Consider the following 5,975-nt stretch of genomic DNA (forward strand, 5'->3'; position numbering starts at 1 on the left):
TCCGCCCGCCCGTCCGCCCGCCCGTCCGCCCGCCCGTCCGCCCGTCCGTTCGTCCGTCCGTCCCTCCGCCGGTCCGTCTGTCTGTCTGTCTGTCTATCTATCTATCTATTTATTTATTTACTTATTTATTTATTTATCTATCTACCTACCTGCCTGCCTGTGTCTGTCTGTCTGTATGTCTGTCTGCCTGTCTGTCTATCTTTTTAGATTTTCTAGTTTTTTTTTTGTCTGCTTCAATTCAGCACTTATTTTGAACTTTAACACTTCACCTAATCACAAAAACAATCGGTAATGCTTAGCTCTGGCAGTGCCAAGCCACCGTTACCGCTAGTAATGGCACTCCTGCACCGCGCTATTTTATTCTAAACTCTGCACGGAAAATATCAAGCGTCGCTCGTCATTCGTCAATCCTCATAATCTTCAATAGGTGCGGTGGGTATAAACTTGTCGCTGTTCAGCTTTCTTAGAACTGTCTTCACAGCCTCTTCCTTATTTCGACGAGGGAACGAGGTATACCACCCAGTCTATAAGTATTATGCGGTGACATCAATTAGAACTCTCGGGGTGACCACGAACGAAATAGCAGACATGTCTTGCCTTATTTCACGTGGACTGTTGCTGTCAGCGCCAAAGATTTGCCACGTCTTGTTATATCTTTTCCAGAAACGTTCTGTTTTAGTTTGTTCACGCGCTGGACACGCACTTTTTTTTTATTTTCCTTCTGACGTGATCTTAGTCAGGTTTCTCTTTGCGTTCCCTTTATTTCCGTTTCACTTTTTTAGCCACTTTACTTTGCCGTGATGTCGTCTCACGACGAGATGCTCGCTACGACATATATCCTGAATAAATAACCACCGTCACAAACTCTGTTGTATAAATGGACTAGGACGAATTTTACTAGTAGAAAAATAGATAGATCCACAGGTCGTCACAAATACACACCAATTTCGTTTGCTACTTTAGTTTTTTGAACTGCCCTATAATGTTCGGTGATTTCAACTTTCGTTGTCATTCATCGTAGCGTTGTACAGAGTATCGGCCCCACTATCCAACTGATTGCTGCTTCGTTTACTCGCACTTATTTAGCGCACTACCAGGCTACACTACACTGCTACTCGGCTCTACAGGATTATCTCCACTCCTGAAGGAATGGGCTTTCACAGTCAGCACATAGACCGACACCGACAGTACGGACTACCAACACGTTCAAGCAACTCTATTTCACGCAGAGCCTATGTCAGCCTTCCGTTCTCGTAGTCAACTACTAGAGACCCGCAGCACTCCGAGTCTTTCATAATCGGCTGGCCGGCAGTTATCGTCGGGCGAGTCGCGTGCTGCTTCGGCCATACCGCGGATGACCCTCGCCGAATTGGGAGAGGGCAGATAATACAAATGCACGTATACTCAGCGGGCTTGGGTTTCCAGTGAGAGCTAATTCGTCGTCAACTCGCTAATACTGCCACTGCGACGGGGGAAATTCTGTGTTCTTTTCGGTCTGCCATTTGACTTGGGCGACAGACTGGGCCGTCGATTACAGGTGGCGAATTTCAGAAGAAATCTAGAGAAGTTCGTCGGCGCACAGCTAGATATGGACAAACTAATCCGCATAGCTCAGTCAGGGTACTGTGCCGCGAAGGTAGCAAGTAACCGTTGCATGCTTATCGTCCCGTTGAGTCTACTGTTGCTTTTGCTGGGAGCTGATCTGCGCCAAGGAGACTCGTTGCGGGTGATGAAAAGGGAGATTTCATAGATGCAGAAAGGCTGCACGCTGCGTAGCTATTGTAAGGATATGTTAGGGTTCCATTGTTGAATCGGTGTGGCCCTGTCGAAATGCCGTACTCGTCGCCACCGCGTTCGAGGCAGCTATTGCAGAAAGTTGGGCCGTCGAAAATCTTTGTTCTATCTGGCTGGAGTTGATTTTGAATGCGGATCGATGGTTCACGACCGTTGCAGTTTCGGAGTTCATAGTGATCTTTCGATTTTTCCGATTGATGTTATGTGATTGGAAAGAATAACTCTGACTAGATCTGAGCTAGAAATAGAGCAACGGTGACTACCCAAGTCAGTAAATTGTGGTGGCGGACAACTACATTTAGAGGATTGGCACTTCTTTTGAAGATGTTCTGATTGGTGAACCCAACCAGTCGGTTGTTAACGCCAATGCTAAGGGATATAGTAAAGTAGAAAAGGTAACGTGAAAAAGGATAAATTACGAAATTTGTATTATAAAGACCTGTACCTTCAATGCATAATAGTATTCGGCACGGTCAGCGAAGAAAACACCGCAACCAGCAAGTACAGTATAGGAGATAAATTAGCGCTAAGCGCCGTAAGTTCTCAAAAAGATGCGAAATAAATAAGAGGCAGGAATCCGTGTAAGACAAAATTTGGGCCTTTGGCTCTAACAACCTGGGGGCTAGTTCTACTGTACATTGAAACTAAGTACGATTATTATAGCCACGCGTCCCAGTTAGTTTGTATTTTTCGGGTATCTTTTTTCTGCTGCTGACGATTTCACAAGGATCAACGTTTAGATGTACGAATGTAAAGATCTACTTGGGGTGCGTCAATAGTGGGTTCATTTTTCTCGAGAAAAAATTCGTTTTTTGCTGTAGTGAGATTACATATCAGACTTAATAACTTGGAGTTAGTTAAAGTTCTTACAAGGTGAGTGCCCTGTAGACATTTATGGTCTCAAATGATCTCCTCGTTCGTATCTGAGGTTATAATTTCAGCGCGAGTATGTATAAAGCAGGCGTTATTCTAAACTGTAAAAAGAACGAAAGCAATTTTCTTTTGGTTCCATCCGAACACCGCAGGATATTTATGCTATAAGATGTTTAATTTAGCACAATCAAAATATAAAATATTTCAAAAATATAAACTGTAATAGCTAGACTAGTTACCTGCTATAGTTGTGTTCAGTGTTGAAGCATGCAAAAAAGATATGGAACTTATTAGAGCTAATAGTTTGTAAAACTATCATATAGAAAAACGCAAGCAAGAGCAGCTGACACACCGCTTCGGATCAAACCGTGTTCTGACGCTGCATGCCCTAGTGCAAATAATCTTTTCAGGAACTATTGATTGAACACTGTATCAATACGAAATAAGACCGTATCAGTATTCTATTAAGCTCAGACCGAATGGTATGCTATTGATCAGAGAAACTGCAACAGAACATTCACCACTACAAGTGCACGGCTTGATTAGGATTAATTAGACCACATTAGGAGACACTCAAGGAAATTCTTCACATCGTAAACATAAAGCAGTAAACAGATGCTGGAGCTTCGTAACGATGCCAGCTAGAGAAACGCAAAGCCCTTGCAGATTAGGAGTGAGAAGAAGGCCAAGGACCTTGCATTGTCGTTCTTCACAGCACATCTGAATTGGATGGTGCTCAATCAATCGTCTGAAAATGCCCTCATTAACCCAAGCTGCAGCTATCTTTATCTTATGGCTCACGGTGAACGGCCCATCTAGTCTGAAACTGAAACAAAGGCTTAACGGCTTTCATGAAAATACCGAAATGTATTGTAAAGCCGGACTTCTAAGGATTTTTTTTTCAGTTTGAAAACAATGTCTCAAGGTAGTTGTGAGTAATTGAAAAACGTACCTGAACTACATGACTAGGATCAGAGCTATTTTGATTGTTTCAGATCAATGGCTGTGAGGCTGGCCCCACAACGCCGAACATTTCCATTATATTTGTGCATATGGACACCCTTATGCCTGTCATTCAGCGGTTTCGCATGATTGAGAATCTTCGAACAACGGCCATCGTTGAACGTACTTTTAAATAAACGTTTAATAAATCTTCATCAATCATTTTTTACAATGTATTTTCGCCCAGAACAAGCATTTAAATTGGATTCAACAGAATTTCTGCCGATTTTTGCAACTATCATTTGTTTTTCTAAAAATGTATATCTGTTCTTGTTCTATAGCCAGCTTTGGACCGACATTTTCAGTAAAGCGTAATTTAATATGCCGTAGACTCTGTGCTAGGACACATGTTCCCATCTAGGCGCGAGATACTAGGCTATCAATAACAGTAAGGGTAAGTCAGCCGTGTTGGCGTTGGTGAATGAGATCGGTAACGATGCGATTTTGACATGAGCACACTAGGAACAGTAGGGCTGTCCACTGATTTTCTATGGACATATAGTGCTACTGAGATCATACCGGCTTCTCGTGGAATTGCTTATCTAATACACTTGATGTAACACGAACGCAAATAAATGATTTTAGTAAAAAGCTTCACATTATTTTATTAAAAATTGTGTCGGTTCCAATAGATATAGGGCAAGAACAAATGACAGGAAGACTGCCATAATTTTTCACTTAGTAATTTCCACAACATGCGCTGTTTTTGGGGTTGACAGCAAAAAATTACAGTTTGGCTGGTGTGCAGTTATTTATGTACATCTAGCAATTTCTTTAAATGGCGGTTAGTTTTGGGGGGATCCAGCATTCGTTGCTTCTATTTGAAGTATTTTCAATATTAATTAGAGTACACGTCCACCGACCAGATTACGCACCTGTCTGACTCGTTCCTACTACGGTTTGCAGTAGAATTCCCTGAAATGCTGATTCACATCTGAGATTTTACAAGTCTTAAGACCCAGTTTTTAGATTTTCAAGCTGATTTATACTTGCCGATGCCAATTTCGAGCTCACCAACCCCTAATGGATAGACAGAATTGTCCAAGTGAGAGCGCGGTGGGTAGATGCTACATGACAAATTGAGGAGTACGTAGTGGTCCAGCTCCGAAGCTGCGACACGTCGTTCCCCATTGGGAGTCAGTCGCGTTAAGTCATGCCTAATAGCTAAAGTATCGGACGTAAAATACGGAAGACGTTTTTTAGAATCATATCGTTAAGTAAAATGGTGTTCTAATAGCGCGAGGACACTGATAACAAATCTGTTCTCATGCTGGTTGAACGATACTCATGTGGTTCATGCTAAACAGACGCGTTAAATATGAAATTCGTAATGCGCAAGATATGGATGCCTACAGCGTGCTCTGAATATAAATATATTTCTCTTAAATAACCCTATTTTTAAGCTGTAAGTCATAAACAAGTAAACAGGATCATAATGTTTCGAATTCGATAGATCAGTCGTGCTCGACTATTCAAAATTATACGAGTCTCATCGTAAACGCTGCTATATTTACGATAAGAGGTGAGGGGCGCTTTCAAAAAAAGAATCTGAGATGCTCTCTCAGCCTCATACAGATGTCTCGTCAAATCGACAGTATATACAGAGTGGGTCAGCTATCCAAATAAGGGTAGTTCAAACACGCATGTAGCTATTAGATACACTACAGATTCCAAGAAAAGCCATCCTGGAAGTCGAGAGCAACCGAACCCGTCGCATAGGTAACATAGACGTGCAATGATTACTTATAATTGACACACACCCCTTATTAGAAGTTTTGTCTTTTATTCACGTTCAGGCTATAAAGGGTGGAAAACTCAAACGTTGAACCCCCCGTCGGGGAATCGAACCCCGATCTCCCGCGTGACAGGCGAGGATACTAACCTCTGTATTAACACGGACTACGACAATCAGCTCTGCGCGACGCGCCACCAAATAATAACTACAAGTAACTAAATAAATTTCTGAATAAAATAGCTCGATTCTTACTCTACCCAGACATGCAATGCAACGTCTGCATTGAAAACAAAACACCTGGCTATGTAAAAGTTTGCAATCCAATCTTTGGAAGTTAATTTCAAATACATGTAAACCTTATCATATTTGAGTAAAATGGTTGACTTGGATAAAGTTTATACTTGAACGTTTCCAAAAAATGTCACCATTTAGCGCCGATATGATACTATAATTTCAAAAGATTCCGTCGAGCCGGATTTGAACCAGCGACCTAAGGATGGCTGCAATGCTCTACAGTCCTCCGCTCTACCAACTGAGCTATCGACGGTACGGGTAGAATAACCCTACTATA

At 42.0% G+C, this 5,975-nt stretch overlaps 1 long non-coding RNA gene and 1 other non-coding gene across 2 annotated transcripts in view; one reads left to right on the top strand and one right to left on the bottom strand.

The window, feature by feature from the left end:
• Positions 1–3,828, top strand: part of LOC111261925 (uncharacterized) — an 8,384-nt gene extending 4,556 nt beyond the window's left edge. Inside the window, exon 3 of the long non-coding RNA XR_002681282.2 lies at positions 3,663–3,828. This is a non-coding gene — a long non-coding RNA (uncharacterized LOC111261925). The remainder of the gene's footprint in view (positions 1–3,662) is intronic.
• Positions 3,829–5,866: 2,038 nt separating this feature from the next.
• Positions 5,867–5,951, bottom strand: TRNAY-GUA (transfer RNA tyrosine (anticodon GUA)). Its single transcript is given in 2 exon segments — positions 5,867–5,902; positions 5,915–5,951. It is a non-coding gene; the product is annotated as a tRNA-Tyr (tRNA).
• Positions 5,952–5,975: the final 24 nt, after the last annotated feature.

This window comes from Varroa jacobsoni, unplaced genomic scaffold (assembly GCF_002532875.2).
Source record: "Varroa jacobsoni isolate VJ856 unplaced genomic scaffold, vjacob_1.0 scaffold_616, whole genome shotgun sequence".
Taxonomy (NCBI): domain Eukaryota; kingdom Metazoa; phylum Arthropoda; class Arachnida; order Mesostigmata; family Varroidae; genus Varroa; species Varroa jacobsoni.